Raw genomic sequence first — 23,900 nt, forward strand, 5'->3', positions numbered from 1 at the left:
TCAAAGATATAGTAGCAACAGCAATTGAGATATTCATACCTCATAAATTGGTAAGAGATGGAACGGATCCCCCGTGGTACACAAAAAAGGTCCGAACGCTGTTGCAGAGGCAACGGAAAAAGCATGCGAAGTTCAGAAGAACGCGAAATCCTGAAGATGGGCTAAAATTTACAGACGCTCGAAATTTGGCACGTACTTCGATGCGAGATGCCTTTAATAGGTTCCACAACGAATCATTGTCTCGAAATTTGGTAGAAAATCCGAAGAAATTCTGGTCGTATGTAAAGTACACAAGCGGCAAGACGCAGTCAATACCTTCGCTGCGCAGTGCCGATGGTACTGTTATCGACGACTGTGCCGCTAAAGCGGAGTTATTGAACGCAGTTTTCCGAAATTCCTTCACCAGGGAAGACGAATGGAATATTCCAGAATTTGAAACACGAACATCTGCTAGCATGAGTTTCTTAGAAGTAGATACCTTAGGGGTTGCGAAGCAACTCAAATCGCTTGATACGGGCAAGTCTTCAGGTCCAGATTGTATACCGATTAGGTTCCTTTCAGATTACGCTGATACTATAGCTCCCTACTTAGCACTCATATACAACCGCTCGCTCACCGATAGATCTGTACCTACAGATTGGAAAATTGCGCAGGTCGCACCAGTGTTCAAGAAGGGTAGTAGGAGTAATCCATTTAACTACAGACCTATATCATTGACGTCGGTTTGCAGTAGGGTTTTGGAGCATATACTGTATTCAAACATTACGAATCACCTCGAAGGGAACGATTTATTGACACGTAATCAGCATGGCTTCAGAAAACATCGCTCTTGTGCAACGCAGCTAGCTCTTTATTCGCACGAAGTAATGGCCGCTATCGACAGGGGATCTCAAGTTGATTCCGTATTTCTAGATTTCCGGAAAGCTTTTGACACCGTTCCTCACAAGCGACTTCTAATCAAGCTGCGGAGCTATGGGGTATCGTCTCAGTTGTGCGACTGGATTCGTGATTTCCTGTCAGGAAGGTCGCAGTTCGTAGTAATAGACGGCAAATCATCGAGTAAAACTGAAGTGATATCAGGTGTTCCCCAGGGAAGTGTCCTGGGACCTCTACTGTTCCTGATCTATATAAATGACCTGGGTGACAATCTGAGCAGTTCTCTTAGGTTGTTCGCAGATGATGCTGTAATTTACCGTCTAGTAAGGTCATCCGAAGACCAGTATCAGCTGCAAAGCGATTTAGAAAAGATTGCTGTATGGTGTGGCAGGTGGCAGTTGACGCTAAATAACGAAAAGTGTGAGATGATCCACATGAGTTCCAAAAGAAATCCGTTGGAATTCGATTACTCGATAAATAGTACAATTCTCAAGGCTGTCAATTCAACTAAGTACCTGGGTGTTAAAATTACGAACAACTTCAGTTGGAAGGACCACATAGATAATATTGTCGGGAAGGCGAGCCAAAGGTTGCGTTTCATCGGCAGGACACTTAGAAGATGCAACAAGTCCACTAAAGAGACAGCTTACACTACACTCGTTCGTCCTCTGTTAGAATATTGCTGCGCGGTGTGGGATCCTTACCAGGTGGGATTGACGGAGGACATCGAGAGGGTGCAAAGAAGGGCAGCTCGTTTTGTATTATCGCGTTATAGGGGAGAGAGTGTGGCAGATATGATACACGAGTTGGGATGGAAGTCATTACAGCATAGACGTTTTTCGTCGCGGCGAGAGCTTTTTACGAAATTTCAGTCACCAACTTTCTCTTCCGAATGCGAAAATATTTTGTTGAGCCCAACCTACATAGGAAGGAATGATCATCAAAATAAAATAAGAGAAATCAGAGCTCGAACAGAAAGGTTTAGGTGTTCGTTTTTCCCGCTCGCTGTTCGGGAGTGGAATAGTAGAGAGATAGTATGATTGTGGTTCGATGAACCCTCTGCCAAGCACTTAAATGTGAATTGCAGAGTAGTCATGTAGATGTAGATGTAGATGTTTTATAAGCAGGTGATTGGAGGCACAGAGCTGCTTAAAGGCTATAAGATGCTCTACGGAAGGTTGCCACTTATGTCGCTGTAGAGCTCACCAATGCTCTTTAATTGCCTCAGTGACTTCTGGCGACCACCAAGAGACTGTCTTTGGCGAGGAGCACCCTAGAGAACGAGGGATCACATTTTCTCCTGCAGAAGTGATTGTTGTAGTGTTGTAGTGACCTGCTCAATCACAACATAGATGGCTCCATGTGGGGGAGATTCAATGGTGACAGCAGAGATGAAGGCTACCCAGTCTTCCTTGTTTAAAGGCATCCATGGGCATTATGTCAGGAGAGTGACAGGAAGATGGGGAAGTGGTCACTACCACACAGGTCGTCATGTACTCTCCAGTGGATAGATGGGAGAAGTCCTGGGCTGAAAATTGATAAATCAATGGCCGAGTAATTACCATTAGCCACACTGAAATGTGTGGTGGCCCCAGTATTTAAGAAGCAGAGCTCGAGTTGGGATAGTAAATTTTTGACATCTCTGCCACGGCTAGTAAGCATAGTGCTACCCCACAAGGAGCTATGAGAGTTAAAATATCCCAAAAGTAGGAAAGGTTTAGGGAGTTCATCAATCAGTGCAACCAATACATTCAGGGGTACTGCACCATATGGAGGGAGACATAGGTTGCAGATAGTTATTTCCTGCATTGTCCACATTCTGACAGCCACAGCTTCAAGCAGTGTTTGAAGGGGCACAGGTTTACTACATACTGAGTTCAGGACATAACCACAAACTCCGCCTGACACTCTATTATATTCGCTATGGTTCTTGTAACATCTCCTGTAGCCACAAAGGGCAAGGGTCCACATTGCCAGGAACCAGATTTCCTGGACGGCAATGCAGAAAGAAGGTGTAAAGCTTAACAGTTGCCATAGTTCAGCCAGGTGGAGGGAAAAACCGCCGCAATCCCACTAGAGGATGACGTTATCATGAGACTGTGAAGGCATGAAACACTCAATGAGGCAGTCTACGCCTCAAGGTCACCTGCTGCCACTGACTTATTTCCTGAACAGGGCATATCCATTGTGTCTGGAGAGATCTAGGTCCTCAGCGGATGTGAGAATCTTCACCTCATCCTCAAACGCAGAGCTTGTAGGTAGCGGTGGTGTGCATGTCTCTGCAATTCTCTTGGTTTTGGGTGTCTTCTTTCTGGATTTCTCTCGCTGATCCTAGGGTACCTCTAGTTGGGAGGGCGTAACTGATTCCATCTCTGGGACAGAGAATGATCGTGAAGCCCTATGACCAGCTGCTTTTGGGCACTTCAGTCACTGGCAGGTGTCACGTTTCCCACTCGCAGAAACCTGGGGAGGGAGTGACCCAAGGGACCCTTTCCCAGTGAGAGAAGCCAAAGAAGACTTATGCTTCTCCAGCTGAGAAGTGGGAACTGGTGTTCCCGATGGTTGGGGGGACAGTGCTCCTGTGGTAGTTGATGCGGGAGCAACAGGGACGGAAGTGCCCCCCACCATGAAGGGGGAAGGTGCAGTCTTCTGGCTCTGAGAGCCAACAAGAACTTGTGGAACTGATGGGGCTACAACTGATCTCGTAGTGGCAGCATAACAGGAGGTCATCGCTACAGGATGTAGGCATTCAGATTTTCTCTTAGCCTCGGTGAAGGTCAGTCGGTCCAGGGTCTTGTATTCCATGATTTTCCTTTCTCGCTCTAAAATCCTGCTGTCTGGTGAGCAACAGTAATGATGCTCTCTGCAGTTGATGCAGATAGGAAACAGGGCACATGGAGTTTTGGGATGCAATGGACATCCATAATCTCGGCATGTGATGCTGGAAGTACAGCGGGAAGCACCAAATTCGGGGAGGGATATATGGCTTCACATCACACCGGTAGACCATCACCTTGACCTTCTCGGGTAATCTGTCACCCTCAAAGGCCAAGATTAAGGCACCGGTGGCAACCTGATTATCCCTCAGACATCAATGGATGCGCTGGACGCATTGAACTCCTCGTTTCTCTAAGTTGGTGTGCAGCTCGTCGTCGGACTGCAAAAGAAAGTCCCTGTGGAATATAATACCCAGGACTATATTTAAGCTCTTCTGAGGTGTGATGGTAACGGAAACATCTCCCAGCTTGTCACAAGTGAGTAACACCCGTGACTGGGCAGAGGATGCTGTTTTTATCAAGACTGACTCTGACCTAATTTTGGACAAGCCCTCCACCTCCCCAAACTTGTCATCTAAATGCTCTACAAAAAACTGAGGCTTCATCAAGACAATGGAGTCCCCATCAGCTCTCGTACATATGAGGTACCGGGGTGAATAAGGTTTGCTCCCATCCTTAGCCTGGCATTCCTCCCACGGTGTGGCCAGGGAGGGGAATGATTTAGGATCATACTTCCTTGCATTGTACTGAGACTTGGAACACTTAGAGATTGCTGGCATTTGATTACCAGCAAGTGATGACATGGTATGCTTCATTGTGCATCATCCACTCTGATGCCACCCACTCTGACCAGGGGCACTCCCCATGGGTGCCACCCAGCCACAACAAAGGACATCTGGCAGGATGGCCATTGCTGGGAGTCTCAATGCCCCAAGGTGACACGCATCTACTCCTTGGCATATGATGGGAGTTACCGGTGCAGACATCAGCAGAGCGATCCCTGTGTAGTCAGGGGGCTACAACCAATGGGGTACATGGTGGCCCCACCACAATGGACTGGCTACCATTCTGGATATGAGGTGCAAAGAATTCCATGGTCATCGTTGGCACAGAAAATGACACTGCATAGAAGGTGGAGGAAAATGCACCCAGGAAGGTGCCCTTGCCCAAGAGATGGACGATGAGTGAGACTGCAATGCCTCAATGAGAAAGTGGGCTAAAGATCTCAATGCACAATGGGCATGATGCACCATGTCAGGTGCCCTTCCGTAATTAGCTCGCTCTTCAAGAAAATTTTGAAAAATGGAGGTCAAACACTACCAGGGACCATCACATAAAGGCTAAAAGGTGTGAGACCCCTTTTAGTTGCCTCTTACAACAGGCAGGAATGTAGAGGCATATATCACTAGGGGTAAGATAGATACTGCCTACAGGAAAATTAAAGAGACCTTTGGAGAAAAGAGAAACACCTGTATGAATATCAAGAGCTCAGATGGAAAACCAATACTAAGCAAAGTAAGGAAAGCAGAAAGGTGAAAGTGGTATATAGAGGGTCTATACAAGGGTGATGTACTTGAGGGCAATATTGTGGAGATGGAAGAGGACGTAGATGAATATGAAATTGCAGGTATGATACTGCATGACGAGTTTGACAGAGCACTGAGAGACCAAAGTTGAAACAACGCCCAGAAGTAGACAACATCCCATTAGAACTACTGATAGCCTTGAGAGAGCCAGCCCTGACAAAGATCTGCCATCTGGTGAGCAAGATGTATGAGGCAAGTCAAATGCCCTCATATTTCAAGAAGAATATAATACTTTCAACCCCAAAGAAACCAGGTGTTGACAGGTGTGAAAATTAACAAACTATCAGTTTACTAAGTCACAGCTACAAAATACTAACACGAATTGTTTACAGATGAATGGGAAAACTGTTAGAAGCCGAACATGGGAAAGACCGGTTTCATTACATAGAAATGCTGGAACACGTAAGGCAATACTGACCTTACTCCTTATCTCAGAAGATAGATTAAGGAAAGGCAAAACTATGATTCTGGCATTTGTAGACCTAGAGAAAGCTTTTGACAATGTTGATTGGAATAATCTCTTTCAAATTCTGAAGGTGGCAGGAGTCAAACACAGGGAGCAAAAGGCTATTTACAATTTGTACAGAAACCAGATGGTGGTGGAAAGAGTCAAGGGGCATGAGAGGGATGCAGTGGTTGGGAAGGAAGTGAAACAGGGTTGTAGCCTGTCCCCGAAGTTATTCAATCTATGTATTGAGCAAGCAGTAAAGGAAACAAAAGAAAACTTTGGAGTAGGAATTAAAATCCATGGAGAAGAAGTAAAAACTTTGAGATTTGACAATGTAATTCTGTCAGAGACAGCAAAGGACCTGAAAGAGCAGTTGAACAGATTAGACAGTGTCTTGGAAGGAGGTTATTAGATGAACGTTAACAAAAGCAAAACGAGGATAATGGAATGCAGTTGAATTGAATCGGGTGATGCTGAGGTAATTAGATTAGGAAATGAGACACTTATAGCAGTAAATGAGTTTTGCTATCGGGGCAGGAACATAACTGATGATGGTCAAAGTAGAGAGGATATAAGATGTACACTGGAAATGGCACAAAAAGCGTTTCTGAAGAAGGGAAATTTGTCAACATTGAGTATATATTTAAAATCAGGAAGTCGTTTCTGAAAGTATTTGCATGAAGTGTAACCATGTGTGGAAGTGAATTGTGGATGATGAAGAGTTTAGTCCAGAAGAGAATAGAAGCTTCCAAAATGTGGTGCTATAGAAGAATGCTGAATATTAGATGGGTAGATCATATAACTAATGAGGAGGTACTGCATAGAATTGGGGAGAAGAGGAATTTGTGGCACAGCTTGACTAGAAGAAGGTATTGGTTGGTAGGACATGTTCTGAGGCATCAAGAGATCACTAATTTAATACTTGATGGCAGCATGGTGGTTAAAATTTGTAGAAGGAAACCAAGAGATGAATAGACTATGCAGATTCAGAAGGATGTCAGTTGCAGTAGGTACTTGGAGCTGAAGAAGCTTGCACAGGATAGAGTTGCATGGAGAGCTGCATCAAACCAGTCTGTAGACTGAAAACCACAATTTTTCTCATAACAGACTTGGCCTCAACCTTCACTAGACACTGTCCTCCACCTACCTATCCCCTTCTGTGCTCTCACTCCAGCAGTACACGTGCCTTTTATCCCCCCAACCTGTTAGTCTTATCCCATTCTCTTCTAATGACTCTGCACCTAGCACCACATTTTGTTCCCATCACATTGCTGGACCCTCTCACAGGTAACAGCACACCTTCTCCCACCCCTCAGGTCCCATCTCCTAGAGACAGTGCCATGTGTGTATGAGTTGTGCCTGTGTGGATGTGTGTGTGTGTGTGTGTGTGTGTGTGTGTGTGTGTGTGTGTGTGTGTGTGAGAGAGAGAGAGAGAGAGAGAGAGAGAGAGAGAGATGTATTTTCTATTTCAGAAGAACAACTTTTTTTTCAAAATCTTATATGTTAGCAGCCTTTCTCATTGTGCCTATCTGCAATGCAAAATGCCTCCTCTGTGTGATAATAGCAATCGTGTTTTTGTTGCCCCATTGTGGATTTGCCATTGTTCAATATTATCTGTTGGTAATTCTCAAAATATGATTTAAAAAATGAGTTTCTTTTCTTATGTGCTCACTTTTCACAGTCTTTCAATACATCTACAATTACACTCTGCAGACCACTGTGAAGTGCATGACAGTGATAATTTCCCAGTATACAAGTTATTAGGGTCTTCCCATTCCACTCACATATGATGCATGGGAATAACAGTTGTTTAAACATATCTGTGCACACTGTAACTATTCTAATCTTGTTCTACAAAATTTTGGAAGAACTGCCAGATGTCTGTAACTTGTTAGTATGATATTTCAACACAAATCATTCTGGCCATCTTTGGTGAATACTGACACAATATACTCACCAGCTGCGACACAGTCACAAATGGGTTTATCACATTAGGACATGGTGTAGGACAGGTATGTTTTACCATATTTTATCTGTACATTTCCCTGGTTGTATAATAGTACACTGTGATATATAATGCTGTATTGTGTTAAAGACAGACTGCCCACTAGGTGTAAATATTTTTGTATTGTAGATCTGAAGATAGTCATTACTGACTGAAACCGGTCATCATCAAAGGAATTGATATTGAGATGGAAGACTGGTATAAAAAACATCTGAAACCATATACACTAAGTTCCCCATTTGAGGTCCTAACGGCACATGCATCATTCCTAGTTGGCATTGTGCTTGTGCTTTTGCTGTAAGTTTGTGCGCTGTTCTGCAGTTCCTCCATGCCAAAAGCTCTCCCCTCTTCCATATCAAAATGACTGCCTTTGTGTGGTAAGATCACAGGATGACATCAATTAAGCAGAGCTTGAAGTATTTCTATAACCAAGTTTCATGCAGAATTTAACTGGAAACTGTCATCTTGATTCATAATAGATTCAGACACTTGTACTTCCATTGATTCATTGATGACTGAGCTCCAAAAGTTTGACATATGGGTCACAATTTTTGTTTCATTATGTTTCATCAAATGACCAATGGAAATTCAGTGTTCAGTGATGGACTTACTTTCTCAGAGAAGTTGAGTTTGCTGCTGGTGTTCTATAATGCAATCCTGCAAAGTGTGCATTTTTTGACCTACATAAGATTCGCCAGATTCACACAGAACCTTGTGTAAACTTGCTTTGTACAAAGCTAAGTCATATTTAACAGATCTCAAAAGTGCTGATATTTTGGAAGGAGGTTGAAAGATTGCTTTAACTTTATGTCTTTTTTAATATTCTGCCTACTTTAGCTGAAACATTTCCAATATATTGCAATAAACAGTCATTTTGAAGGCCTCATTTCCCTCCTTATCCTGGTGCTTGTACATCTGTAGCACTTTCTGTACTTGTTGAGATGAAAGTCTGTTGTTCAGGGACACAGTTTGCAGATATTCCAGGCCACTAGCACCTGAAATGGTATCGGCTTGGTGGATCAAGGTCTTTAGAATGCCCATCATTTATGCAGGACGGTGGGAATTAGTAGATTGTAAATAAAGGTCAGCATGAATGGGATTTTGAAACACTGAATGCCCAATTGTGCCATCACTCTTACATCGCACCAAGGTGTCTAAAAACAGCAAGCAACCTTCTTCCTCCACCTCCATAGTAAACTTTACTTTTTCATGTATGGAGTTCAGATGTTGAAGGATCTCTCAGAGACTATCCAAATCATGAAGCCTAACTATACAAGTGTCAACATATCACCAAGTACTGTTGGTTTTAAAATAGCTGAGGCAAGTGCTCACACCTCAAATTCTTCCATAAAAAGACTGGCTACCCAGGGAAACAAAGGACTCCCCATCGTGACACCATCAGCGTGTTCAAAAAACTCATTGTTGAATGAAAAGTACATCAGTGACACAATATGGTCAATCAATGGTCTAATGTCAGTCACAAAGCTACTGGCTATGAAATGCACATTTGTAAAAAGCAGAATTATGTCAAAACTGACCAACAAATCAGCAAGCTTACGTGACTGTAGTCTGCTGATAAAATCATTCAAATTTCTTATATGATGTGGACACTTGCCTACAATGGGTCTGAGTAAAGGCACTGAGTATTTAGCCATATCTTAGGTGGCTGCTCCAAGACTGCTCACTATAGGATATAAAGGCACACTTATTTTATGAATTTTGGGCAGTCCATACAGCCTAGGTGGAATTGAACAATTTGGTCTCATTCTCTTAGTGATGCCCTTTGCAAGAAATCTGTTAAATAGAAGTTCTGCTGTTTTTTGTATCACCCAGTTAGCAGGATGCTCATCGATCTTGCGATACATTGAGTCACACAGTAAATCATTAATCTTATTAATATAGTCGTCCCATTGCATGAGGACAGTAGCATTACCTTTATCCGACTTGAGTACCACCACATCCACATCTGCTCAAAAGTTATGGAGGGCTGGCCTCTCCACAGGCGACGTGTTCAATTGTGTGACTCTAATCAGCATATGGCAAGACTCCTGATGAATTTCCTCTGCTGTGTCTGTTGTCAGACTTCACACATTCTCTTCAAAGGAACTGACAAAATCCACTAGTGGTGGTGAAACCAGCATAAGAGCAAAATTAAGGCCCCTTGCGAACACGGACATAGTCACATCATCTATCTCATCTTCATGAACACTGTGGTAGTAATACACAAAGGGCTGTAGAACATTTCTACACTCCTCACTTAAAGCTGGTTCTTGAAACTTTTGTAAGTAGGCTTTGATGAGGTAGTTTGCATCTATCTTCAAGTAAAGTGCCTGTTCATTTTCTTCCAATATCTCTGTGATGATCTTTTGTGGCTGAAACAAATTTGTGAGCATTTATACTGTATTTCTTTGAATACTTTCAACATTTCTTGCTAGTTCCACTTCATTTGGGCCCAATATGCTGGAGTAATACTATAGAATGGTATGTTTGAGTGTTTTTTAATCAATCTCTTTTATACACTTGATTGCATTTTTTCCTGCCAGGCTGCCAATGAACTAATGGCTGTCTCCTACTTTACCTACAGTTGAGTCTATGTAATTATTCCACTAAATACTCATGCAAATCATAACACAAAGGTTTTTGTATAGGCTGATCAATTTCAGTTGATATTGTGGCCCTAGGATACTTCATTTTTTTCATTTTATAACATGCACAATTTTACATTCCTGGACACTGACAGCAAGTTTCCATTTTTTGCAACATTCTCAAATCTTATCATGATTGGACTGAATATTCCTGCAGCTCTTTTAAAATTGTAATTAATTTTAGATAACTGTATCATTTGCAAAAATCTGAGTTTACTATTAACATTGTGTTTAAGATCATGGAAAGACAAGAAAAACAGCAAGGGTCTCAATACATTTCCCTGGAACACTCCTGAACTTACTTCTATCTCTGTTGATGACTCACTATCCAAAATGGCATACTTCACAAGAAAAGAAAGCACTGAAACTTTACAAGTTACTGCTATAAAACATTTAAAAAATCCTACATTGTTCTAAGAGGTAAAGCAGATATGAACTGTCCTTGTATCATGATATCCATACTTTGATGTTTTCTTCCACAAGAAGTTTCTTCTCTTCTTGAGAAAGGAAGCTGCATATGCCATAGTACTCATTGCAGTACTCAAAAAATTCGTGAAGTCCACCCACTAGTTCGGCTAAACCTCCACGCATTGCTGTCTCTCGCCATATTAAGGGGCTCTTCCAGTATGACCACCCATGTTCTTTATTTTTAAGCTTCAACCAATGCTGGAACAAATATACATCTGCTTATAAACACAAAACACATAAGGTTCAATGATGTCTTGGCATTCTTTAGTTACTACATTCAAACAAGAGACAGTACACAAAGAAAAGTTTCTCCATAAAATTCTACAGTGATTTCACAAGAGTAAATAAATTATTAACAAATAAACAAACATGAGTTTCTTTCTATAACAGCAATATCTTGGGAACTTGTATGTATAGATGTGTAGGTTCTATTATGCAATATTTCCAAATTTCTTTAAACATTGTACCATGTTACGAATTTTACCAGATATATAATTTGGTGTGCCATATAAAATATGTGACTGACCCAAGGAATTCTTACTGAATATATTAGACGGGTACTCAACAGTGGTGCTAACTACAAATAAGTGGTTCATTTGCAGTGAAGCAATTTTTATTTAGCAAAAAATGTAGTCAGGTGCTTCTGTTGCATATCTATATCAACATACATACTTCGCAAATTATTAGAAGTGCACTGCAGAGAATACTAAGCTTTGTACCACATGTCAGGAACAGAATAGGAAAATCTGTTCGAGTTGCATAAATAGTGCAGGTAGAATGGCTGCTGAAATGTCTCCGTGTGTGCTGCATAATGTAACAGACCAGAAACCATCTAATGTATAACTTCTAGCATTACAGACTGGGAAACAACATATTGAAATTAATGATACAAGGAATAATGAGCAACATGATCTTATAGTCGCATATTTCTCTGATACGCTGTAAGTAATTGCTAATTTTGTTCACTTCTATTTAAATTTGAATATAAATTTTAGAGTCATGTAGGTATAATTTTGACCACCAATTCATTAAATCTAATGCAGATTTACTTCATTTAGAACTTTCTAGAAAGGCTGTCCTATTATTAGGTCCTGGCATCAGGTATTATTATTTGTTCACCCATCAAGGCTGACTGTATTGAAATCGGCAATACACACATACACCACACAGGTCTTAATAAGAAATACCTCACAGTAATTATATATATCTAAATAACATTCAAAATTTATTGTTTAATGACACTATTTTATTCATTTTCATGTCAAAAATGGAAGTTAACCAGTCCTATAACTACACCAGAAGTATTCCTTGCTTTTATAGAATAACAGGCTGTAAAGAATGTTTTGTGAAACAATTATTTTCAGTTGTTACTTTACTTATGGAATTGTCCTATTAATGGTTTGTTAAACATTGATTGCTAATACATTACAAAAGATATCATCACACTGTTGTAGCAGGTGGAGAGATGATACTCTGATGTGGCACATCCCAGATAGTGGGTAGGGGGGTCCTCACTGGCTTCCCGACAGACTCAAGTGAAATAAAAAGGCTCTCACAGACAAAGCACAAAATAAACTCTAAGTTTAACAACCATAGTTGTAATTCAAAGCTTGCTTTGTACAAGATTGACTGCTTTTGAAAATCAAACAGTGAAAGAAATGTTTTAAGTAAAAATCCACCACGTAGTAATTGTCAAGGAATACTGCACTCGGATATGGCCAGCAATCACTTGAAAGGTAACTTAGATGAGTTGGACCATCTGAAAATACCTATAATTGAGAGAAGATCAAAATTTAGACTCAAGACAAGACAAATAACCTACATAGCAACACACAACATAAATTCCACCACAAGACTAGGTAAACTCAAAATTTTGACAGATGAAATGGACTGCAAAAGGAGTCTAATAACTGGACTTCAAGAACTGTGAAACATCAATCAGGAACCAACAGACTCACAAGGATATACAATTTATAAGGGATCATCAGGAAAAAGAGTAATGAAGGAATTCCACTACTTGGAATGGGATTAGTAAACAGTCTCAAAATAATTGAATCTGTAATAGAATTTAAATCACAATCTCCCAGGCTATCAACAATAACTGTAAAAGCTGGAAATAAAACACACACAATAATAAATTTCCATGTGCCAACTAACGAAAAAAAGTAATGCGAAAGAACACAGAGAAGATGTGGATAAATTTTGGGAGTTTTTAGACCAGACAATAACAAACATAAATAACAGTCACACCAGAATAGTAATTGGAGATTTTAATGTCCATTTAGGAAGGGAGAAGATATATAGACAAAATAGGGAAATGGCCAGCACAAAGAAAAACCAACAGGAATGACATGAGAATGGTGGAATTCTGCAGAGCACATTACATGATCTCAATGTCAACATACTTCAAGAGAAGACCAAATAAGCTCAAAACTTGGAAACATCAAGACTGGCAAAAAGGAGAATGGCAACTGATTCATGTATGTGTGGATAAAAAGGGAAATATACAATGTTGAAAGTTCTGAGGATCAGATCATTACATAATAAAAATGAAAGTTAAATTCATGCCATTGACAAAGAAAAAAATCCCACTCCAAAAAGAAGAGAACCTATGACCTCAAAAACTTATAAGTAACATAGAATATGAAGAACAAACAGGGGATGTGAAAATAACATATAATCTACAGGAAAAAAATCCCCATTTGAAACAAATAGCTGAACAGATAGCCTCAAAAATCCTAGTAAAAAACACCAATGGTGGAACAATGAGTGTGATAAAACAATTGTAAATAGACACTAAACCTGGTTAAAGCATCAGTGTTATAAAACAGAAGAATCATACTTGCAACTTTCAGAATAAAGAAAGATAACCCAAAAGGAAGGGTTAAATGCCAGTGTCAAAAAGATATAATTGTAATGACAAAAACAAAATATTTGGGAAGACAACTGTGAAGATACGATCATCCTACATTAATGTTAAAGGATAAAAATAATAAAATTACACTTAGCAGTAGAAAAATAATACAGAAATTTTAGCAGAAATATTTAATAAATTACTAAATTGTGAAGATCCTCCAGAACTACTACAAATAAATACAGATAACCTATTAAAACACCAGTAAAAAGTATAAAACCATTCCCAATCTATGAAGTCCTCAAAGCTAAGAAAGAATTCAAAAACTACGAAGCAAGTGGAGAGGAACAAATACTTGCAGAACTTTGGAAACATGCAGTAGAAGCAGTGCAGGTATCATTATGCAAATGCATAGTGAAAATCTGGAACAAAGAATACCTACCAGAACATTGAACTACAGATATAATCCATGCATTACACAAAAAAGGAGACAGACCATATCCAGACAGCTAGAAAGGAATTCTCCTTTCAGATATCACATATAAAGTCATTTCAAATATTCTATACAATCTCTGTAAAGATCAACCTGATCTGGAACTGGGAAACTACCAAGGAGGATTTAGACCCCAGAGAAGCTGCCCAGAACAGATAATCACTTTAAAATTGGTGTTGGATTATTACAAAAGAAGACAAAAACAAGTCATGACTTTTGTAGACTTCAAAAAAGCTTATGGATTGTGTCCACAGATCTTCAATGATGAATATGCTAAGGAATTTTGGTCTCCATCCCAAATTAATAAAAATGATAAACTTAACTCCAACAAACATTGAAAGTAAAGTAAAGTTCAGAGCAGAAATATCTGAGGCATTTACGATTAAAACAGGGTTAAGACGGATATATGGTTTATTGCTATTACTTTTCAACTATGCACTTGATTATGTGATGAGGGAATGGTGCAAGGAAATTCATAAAAACATTAGAAATGGAACCAAAAACGATCAAATAAACTTAAAGTACTTGGGATTCACAGATGACTTAGTGTTACTAGCTCATAACATTCATGAAGCCAGAAATCAAATAACAAGCCTGCAAAATATGGCCCAAAACTAGGACTCCAGATGTCCTTCAAAAAGACTGAGATAACGGTAGCAGATCCATTAGTAATCAACCACATAAGAGGTAATAACAAGCAAGTAAAAAATAGTGAAATAATTTAAATACTTAGAAGAACCAGGAAAGAATGAACAAAATGATAAAACCTTAAAAGTTGACATGTCTATCAATCAAAACTAATTTAAAACATTATAAGATGGTGGTTTGACCAGAGGTGAATACAGAAGTAAAACTCTTTTCAGAGTCACTGAGAAAAACAGAATCCACAAAATCCTCAAAATAGAGAGAAGAACAGCTAGAACACGAATAAACATATCCATCTAAAAAAAGTGGACAATGGCAAATTGTACCAAATGAAGTGGTGTACAGCAAACTAGAGTCCATTACAGATACCACATGGAAAAAGGATTATGAAGACACCAGAAAGCAGATTACCAAGAAAAATTATAGAGAAGCTTTGGAACAATACGCAACATGTAGGATAGATAATGGAAACCAGTAAGGATATGAAAAAGCTAGAACTAACCCTGGACAACTTGCAAAACAAAGCAGAAAATTTAAAGAAGCTGAAAAACATAAAATAATATTATGAGAAGGAAAGTTGCTGCTCACCATATAGGGGAGATGCTGACTCGCAGATAGGCACAACAAAAAGACTCTCGCAAATAAAGCTTTCAGCCATTAAGGCCTTTGTCAACAAAACATACACACACACACACACACACACACACACACACACACACACACACACACACACAAAATGCAACTCACATACATGCCTGCAGTCTCAGGCAACTGATTGTGAGAGTCTTTTTGTTGTGCTTATCTGTGACTCAGCATCTCCGCTATATGGTGTGTAGCAATTTCCCTTCTCATAATACTGTTACATTCCATCCTGGATTTTCCATTGTTTGAAAAACATAAAAATAAGATTCAAATGAAAACCAAATGACTAACAATAAAAAGGGTATTTACAAATGAGGAATCACAAAAAAGATCAGAATGAATGAAAAGGTAATGAGCAATTTGGAAAGAAACCTATTGAGGAGATGACCAAAAAATTATTTATTTATTAAATTTATTTATTATGATCCCAGTTATCACATAAAATTTGTCAGGATACATTTTAGCAACTATATAATACCTTTACAAATTTTTTTCTATGCTGAATTCATATGAATCTATCTTTTGTTTAATACAATTTACAACTAATAAGTATTTTTATAACATAATTTCCTATGTGTTTGACAGACCTATTCCTTGATGTTGTGATTTCATTTGTCACATTTATGATGTCATATATTCTTATACAGTTGAGCAGAACTATTCACTTATACTGTAGTGGCATTTGTTAAGCATGTAGTTCTTAATCTTCTTATGTGCTTGACAGACATATGTATTAGTGTAATTTCAATTGTCACATTAATTTAAACATATGTGCGCCAAAATATTCACTTATGCAGTAATAACATTTGTCAAGCATGTGGCTCTTTATATTCTAATACAGTTGAGCGTAGAAATGCACTTACACTGTAATAACATTTGCCAAGCATGTGATTCTTTAGAACAGTTTTAAATTTATCCTCATTTTCCAGCTCTTTGATATGTTTTGGTAGTGCATTAAAAAGTTTGATGCCTTGATTACATACATGTTTCTGACTTTGGGTCCTTGTTACAGCTTGTTAAGGGAGATCTTTACATTGCCGTGTATCATAGTTATGGCAGTCTCTATTGGTTTTCATTTTGTCCTGATTTCTTTTGATCACAAACAGACATTTCAAAAGGTATAATGATGGAATTGTTAAAATTTTCAATGCTTTAAAAAGGGACCTACAATGTGTTTCTGGTGGGCTCTGGGTCGTTATCCGAATAGCGCTTTTTTGTAATTTGAAAATCTCATTTAGATGACAATTTGTTTTTCCCCAGAATACTATCCCATAGGATTAAATGGACTGAAAATAGCCAAAATATACTAATCTGGTACAGTCATTACTACAAACTCTTTAAATTATTCTAAGTACAAAACGTGCTGACTTTAGTTTTAGTGCTAAGCTCACCACATGATCCTTCCAGTTTATCTTCTCATCAATGTGCATATCGAGGAATTTTGTACACTGTACTCTTTCAAGTGATTTGCCATCCATGGTGGGATTTAGGTCATCTTGTTCACTTAATTTTCCATATTGCACATAATCAGTTTTTTTTGCATTCAGTGTTAGCTTGTTTGCACTAAACCATTTTTGTATATCTTGCAGGGCATGGTCCACAGTACTATGCAAAGACTGCTTCATATCACTAACTATTAAACTAGTATCATCAGCAAATAACATGATTCTAGCTTTTCTCTCTGACACCTGAGAATCATTAATTCAAAATATATATAGAAAGAAACTTCCACATGGGAAAAATATATTAAAAACAAAGATTCCAAGACTTACCAAGCGGGAAAGCGTCGGCAGACAGGCACAATGAACAAAACACACAAACACACACACAGAATTACTAGCTTTCACAACCAATGGTTGCTTCTTCAGGAAAGAGGGAAGGAGAGGGAAAGACGAAAGGATGTGGGTTTTAAGGGAGAGGGTAAGGAGTCATTCCAATGCCGGGAGCGGAAAGACTTCCCTTAGGGGGAAAAAAGGACAGGTGTACAATCGCACACATACATATTCATCCACACATACACCATGTATGTGGGTGTGTATATATATATATATATATATATATATATATATATATATATATATATATATATATATATATTAAAAACAAAGACTACAAGACTTACCAAGCGGGAAAGCGCCAGTAGATAGGCACAATAAATAAAACACACAAGCACACACACAGAATTTCTAGCTTTCGCAACCGACGGTTGCCCCCACAGAACGTATCTCCGCCTACGTAGATCAACACCTTCAACCCGTTACATGCTGTCTCCCATCCTTCATCAAAGACACCAACCACATTCTCGAACGCCTGGAATCCTTACCCAGTCTGTTACCCCCGGAAACCATCCTTGTAACCATTCATGCCACTTCCCTATACACAAATATCCCGCACGTCCAGGGCCTCGCTGCAATGAAGCACTTCCTTTCACGCCGATCACCTACCACCCTACCTAAAACCTCTTTCCTCATCACCTTAGCCAGCTCCATCCTGACCCACAATTTCTTCATTTTTGAAGGCCAGACATACCAACAATTAAAGGAACATCCATGGGTACCAGGATGGCCCCCTCGTATGCCAACCTATTTATGGGCCAATTAGAGGAAGCCTTCTTGGTTACCCAAGCCTGCCAACCCAAAGTTTGGTACAGATTTATTGATGACATCTTCATGATCTGGACTCACAGTGAAGAACAACTCCAGAATTTCCTCTCCAACCTCAACTCCTTTGGTTCCATCAGATTCACCTGGTCCTACTCCAAATCCCATGCCACTTTCCTTGACGTTGACCTCCATCTGTCCAATGGCCAGCTTCACACATCCGTCCACATCAAACCCACCAACAAGCAACAGTACCTCCATTATGACAGCTGCCACCCATTCCATATCAAACGGTCTCTTCCCTACAGCCTAGGCCTTCATGGCAAACGAATCTGCTGCAGTCCTGAATCCCTGAACCATTACACCAACAACCTGAAAACAGCTTTCGCATCCTGCAACTACCCTCCCGACCTGGTACAGTAGCAAATAACTAGAGCCACTTCCTCAGCCCTCAAATCCAGAACCTCTCACAGAAGAACCCCAAAAGTGCCCCACTTGTGACAGGATACTTCCCAGGACTGGATCAGACTCTGAATGTGGCTCTCCAGCAGGGATACGACTTCCTAAAATCCTGCCCCGAAATGAGATCCATCCTTCACGAAATCCTCCCCACTCCACGAAGAGTGTCTTTCCACTGTCCACCAAACCTTCGTAACCTCTTGGTTCATCCCTATGAAACCCCAAACCACCTTCCCTACCTTCTGGCTCCTACCCTTGTAACTGCCCCCAGTGTAAAACCTGTCCTATGCACCCTCCCACCACCACCTACTCCAGTCCTGTAACCCGGAAGGTGTACACGATCAAAGGCAGAGCCACGTGTGAAAGCACCCACGTGATTTACCAACTGACCTGCCTACACTGTGACGCTCTCTATGTGGGAATGACCAGCAACAAACTGTCCATTTGCATGAACGGACACGGGGAGACAGTGTTTGTTGGTAATGAGGGTCACCCTGTGGCTAAACATGCACAGCCAGCACATCTTGGCACAGTGTTACACCGTCCGAGTTATCTGGATACTTCCCACCAACACCAACCTATCCGAACTCTGGAGATGGGAACTTGCCCTTCAATATATCCTCTCTTCTCGTTATCCACCATGCCTCAATCTCCGCTAATTTCAAGTTACTGCCACTCATACCTCACCTGTCATTCAACATCATCTTTGCCTCCACACTTCTGCCTTGACTTACATCCCTGCCCTTACTCTTTTCCTTTAAATATGTCTGCTTGTGTCTGTTTATGTATGGATGGATATGTGTGTGTGTGTGTGTGTGTGTGTGTGTGTGTGTGTGTGTGTGTGTGTGTGTGCGCGCGCGCGAGTATATACCTATCCTTTTTCCCCCCTAATGTAAGTCTTTCCGCTCCCGGGGTTGGAATGACTCCTTCCCTCTTCCCTGAAGAAGCAACCGTTGATTGGGAAAGCTAGAAATTTTGTGTGTGTGTTTGTGTGTTATTTTATTGTGCCTGTCTACCGGCACTTTCCCGTTTGGTAAGTCTTGGAATCTTTGTTTTTAATATATTTATCTCATGTGGAAGTTTCTTTCTATTTTTTTTTTCGAACATTTTTTCGAGAAATTTTTTTCGACATTTTCCTGAATTTCCCCGCCCTTTAACGTGTTTTGGAGACAACACAACTACCTAACCTTTGCACCCATTGTTGTTCACCAGCCTAGGTTCAGCACAGGATCAACATAGCTCATCTCAAACCAACACTTTTTCGACTTTTTTCACACCTTTATCTCTCCCTATATAAATTTCTATTTATTTTCACTTTAACCTCATATTACCCTTTCCACCTTCTAATACCATGTCAACCTCACAACATCCCTACAACAACCCCGTTAAATTTTATTTACATTCCCTCCGCAAACATGCCTTCACCCTAGCCAGATTACGCTCCCATATTTTATTTACTCAGGCTTGTCTGACATTCATTTGGCATTACCCCCAAAGGCCTCACACTTAAAGTTCCAATCTCTGGCTGCAATCCTTCTTTCCATCAGTCCTGATACCAGTTCCAAACAGCACAATCCATAGCCCTCATCCGCCTAATCCTTCACCTATACATCGACTCGGCCAATGAACGCACCCGTCAACTCTTATCCCAAATCAAATCCTCAATCTTTCCTCTCCCACATCCACACCGGCTGTTCATAGCATCCTCTTACAGGCCAACCACAAATTAGAACAGCATGCAACCCTCCACTTCAAAAAACTATCCAATCTCCTGGTTTCCCACCTCCGGAAAGGCAACTCACTCACCCTCCACAACCTTTCCAACAAACCTCAACCTCCTCTCATTGCACACAGACCCAGTCTCTCCCATCTACTCAATCTCCCACTTCCAGCTCCACTCCCCCCAACACCTCAAAATTCTAGTCAACACAATCTGGAACCACAACACCCCAATTCAGCAGTTAACCTTTCCTCCACACCTCTCTCTCAATCCGAAACCTCTGTCCTATCCAAAGGCCTCACCTTCAGCCCCACTCCCAGGTTCAACCAAACTGCCCTTGTCAAAGATTTACTGTCCTACACTCGTAGTCTCTGCTGGATATATCACTTTGCCACGAAGAAAAATAATCCTGATCCCACTCCTAATGATCCAACTCCACAAGACACTATCCAAATTGAACCCTGCCTGGAACAGTTCCGTCCTCCATCACAGCGGGACCCACCTCCTCTTCCTCAAAATCACCCTCTCCAAACCTTCCAGGAATTTCTCACTTCCAGCCTTGCCTCTCAATCTTTCTTGAAAAACCTTAATCCTACTCCCAACATCACCACAGCCGAAGCCCAGGCTATCCGTGATCTGACAGTTGACTGATCCATAATCATTCTTCCGGCTGACAAGGGTTCCACGACCGTGGTACTTGATCGTTGGGAGTATGTGGATGAGGGACTGCGTCAGCTTTCAGAAAACTCTACATACAAAGTTTGACAAGGTAATCCCATTCCTGATGTCCAGGCAGAGCTTCAAGGAATCCTCAGAACCTTAGGCCCCCTACAAAACCTTTCACCTGATTCCATCAAACTCCTGACCCCACCGACACCTCGCACTCCTACCTTCTACCTACTTCCTAAAATTCACAAACCCAAACATCCCGGCCGTCCCATTGTAGCTGGTTACCAAGCCCCCACAGAACGTATCTCTGCCTACGTAGATCAACACCTTCAACCCGTTACATGCTGTCTCCCATCCTTCATCAAAGACACCAACCACATTCTCGAACGCCTGGAATCCTTACCCAGTCTGTTACCCCCGGAAACCATCCTTGTAACCATTCATGCCACTTCCCTATACACAAATATCCCACACGCCAGGGCCTCGCTGCAATGAAGCACTTCCTTTCACGCCGATCACCTACCACCCTACCTAAAACCTCTTTCCTCATCACCTTAGCCAGCTCCATCCTGACCCACAATTTCTTCACTTTTGAAGGCCAGACATACCAACAATTAAAAGGAACATCCATGGGTACCAGGATGGCCCCCTCGTATGCCAACCTATTTATGGGTCACTAAGAGGAAGCCTTCTTGGTTACCCAAGCCTGCCAACCCAAAGTTTGGTACAGATTTATTGATGACATCTTCATGATCTGGACTCACAGTGAAGAACAACTCCAGAATTTCCTCTCCAACCTCAACTCCTTTGGTTCCATCAGATTCACCTGGTCCTACTCCAAATCCCATGCCACTTTCCTTGACGTTGACCTCCATCTGTCCAATGGCCAGCTTCACACATCCATCCACATCAAACCCACCAACAAGCAACAGTACCTCCATTATGACAGCTGCCACACATTCCATATCAAACGGTCTCTTCCCTACAGCCTAGGCCTTCATGGCAAACGAATCTGCTGCAGTCCTGAATCCCTGAACCATTACACCAACAACCTGAAAACAGCTTTCGCATCCTGCAACTACCCTCCCGACCTGGTACAGAAGCAAATAACCAGAGCCACTTCCTCATCCCCTCAAGCCCAGAACCTCTGACAGAAGAACCCCAAAAGTGCCCCACTTGTGACAGGATACTTCCCGGAACTGGATCAGACTCTGAATGTGGCTCTCCAGCAGGGATACGACTTCCTAAAATCCTGCCCCGAAATGAGATCCATCCTTCATGAAATCCTCCCCACTCCACCAAGAGTGTCTTTCCACCGTCCACCAAACCTACGTAACCTCTTGGTTCATCCCTATGAAATCACCAAACCACCTTCCCTACCCTCTGGCTCCTACCCTTGTAACTGCCCCCAGTGTAAAACCTGTCCTATGCACCCTCCCACCACCACCTACTCCAGTCCTGTAAACCGGAAGGTGTACACGATCAAAGGCAGAGCCACGTGTGAAAGCACCCACGTGATTTACCAACTGACCTGCCTACACTGTGACGCTCTCTATGTGGGAATGACCAGCAACAAACTGTCCATTTGCATGAACGGACACGGGGAGACAGTGTTTGTTGGTAATGAGGATCACCCTGTGGCTAAACATGCCTTGGTGCAAAGCCAGCACATCTTGGCACAGTGTTACACCGTCCGAGTTATCTGGATACTTCCCACCAACACCAACCTATCCGAACTCTGGAGATGGGAACTTGCCCTTCAATATATCCTCTCTTCTCGTTATCCACCATGCCTCAATCTCCGCTAATTTCAAGTTGCTGCCACTCATACCTCACCTGTCATTCAACATCATCTTTGCCTCCACACTTCTGCCTTGACTTACATCCCTGCCCTTACTCTTTTCCTTTAAATATGTCTGCTTGTGTCTGTTTATGTATGGATGGATATGTGTGTGTGTGTGTGTCTGTGTGTGTGTGTGTGTGTGTGCGCGCGCGCGAGTATATACCTATCCTTTTTTCCCCCTAATGTAAGTCTTTCCGCTCCCGGGATTGGAACGACTCCTTACCCTCTCCCTTAAAACCCACATCCTTTCATCTTTCCCTCTCCTTCCCTCTTTCCTGACGAAGCAGCCGCCGGTTACGAAAGCTCGAAATTCTGTCTGTGTGTTTGTGTGTTTTATTCATTGTGCCTATCTACTGGCACTTTCCTGCTTGGTAAATCTTGGAATCTTTGTTTTTAATATATATATATATATATATATATGTGTATGTGCGGATAGATATGTGTGTGTGTGTGTGTGTGTGCGAGTGTACACCTGTCCTTTTTTTCCCCTAAGGGAAGTCTTTCCGCTCCCGGGATTGGAATGACTCCTTACCCTCTCCCTTAAAACCCACACCCTTTCATTTTTCCCTCTCCTTCCTTCCTTCCTGACGAAGCAACTGCCAGTTGCGAAAGCTCGAATTCTGTGTGTGTGTTTGTGTGTTTTGTTCATGTGCCTGTCTGCCGGCGCTTTCCCGCTTGGTAAGTCTTGGAATCTTTGTTTTTAATATATTTTTCCCATGTGGAAGTTTCTTTCAGAGAGAGAGCATGATTTATATTTTTAACATTTAAGGACAATGACATTTTGTTAGTTACACTTTACATATTTTGGCTACTTTTTACATGAAAGATGAGAAAAAAAATTTACAAGGTTTATACAAAGAAAAATCCATAAGGGGAATAACATTTTCTTAATTACATTTTAATATTTTTCTTAATTTAACTTAACATATTTTGTCTTCTACTTACATGCAAGTTGGAAAAAAAGAAGTATTATGCAGAAAAATCAAAAGATAAGCACTATCTGTTTAGATAGCAAAGAAATTCATCAACATTATAGAAACACTGACCTAATAGTAGCCTCTTTAATTTCTTTAAACATATGTAAATTTTGTATGCTTTTTATTTCTTTTGGTGAGGCATTGAACATTTTTTTTATAGATACATTACACGATTTTGGTACAATGATTTTGA

This window comes from Schistocerca gregaria, chromosome 2 (assembly GCF_023897955.1).
Source record: "Schistocerca gregaria isolate iqSchGreg1 chromosome 2, iqSchGreg1.2, whole genome shotgun sequence".
Taxonomy (NCBI): Eukaryota; Metazoa; Arthropoda; class Insecta; order Orthoptera; family Acrididae; genus Schistocerca; species Schistocerca gregaria.